Genomic DNA, 832 nt, shown 5'->3' on the forward strand with positions numbered 1-832 from the left:
CTGTTTCCTTGTTGGATTTTGCATGCGCGCGCACACACACACACACACACACACACACACACACACACACACACACGCACACACACACACCCCTCATCCGCTTTAATCGGAACACCTGCTCATTTGTGCAGTTAGCCAGTCATGTGGCAGCAGCACAATGCCTATAATCGTGCAGCTCTAGGTCAGAAACTGTTGCTCTCATGAGATTTTCACACATGGCAGTCTCTAGAGTTAACACAAAATGGTACAAAAAACATCCTGTGAGTGGCGGCTCTGGAGGCTAAAACACCTTGTTGATTAGAGAGGTCAGAGGTCGTTTGAGCTGTCAGGAAGTTTGTAGTAAGCACTCTTCAATAAGCACTCTTTACAACCGTGGTCAGCATCAAACTTTGAGGTGGATGGGCCACAACAGCAGACGACCACATCAGGTTCCACTCTTGTCAGCCAAGAACAAGAAGCTGAGGCTATCAGGCACAGACTCCCAGAAACTGTGCAATTGGAAAAAGCCCAGGTGCCCCCCCCCCAACCCCGTTTGGGGTTCTCTGCATTCTGAGATGCTACTTATAAAGACTAGTTTATGTGAGTTACTGTAGGCTTCGTGTCTGTTCGAACTAGGATGATCATTCTCTGACCTCTCTCATTAATGAGACATTTTCATCCCTAGAACTGCTGTTCATGGTTTAGTTTTTTTTTTTTTTTTTTTTTTTTTTCTTTTTCTTTCCCCATTCTGTGTAAAAGCTGGAGACTCGTGTGTGCGTGTAAGTAAATCCCAAGGGTTTCTGAAATGATGAATGATGAAAAACTAGCCCGTCTACCACCAATAACTATTCCA

This window comes from Ictalurus furcatus, chromosome 29 (genome assembly GCF_023375685.1).
Source record: "Ictalurus furcatus strain D&B chromosome 29, Billie_1.0, whole genome shotgun sequence".
Lineage (NCBI taxonomy): Eukaryota > Metazoa > Chordata > Actinopteri > Siluriformes > Ictaluridae > Ictalurus > Ictalurus furcatus.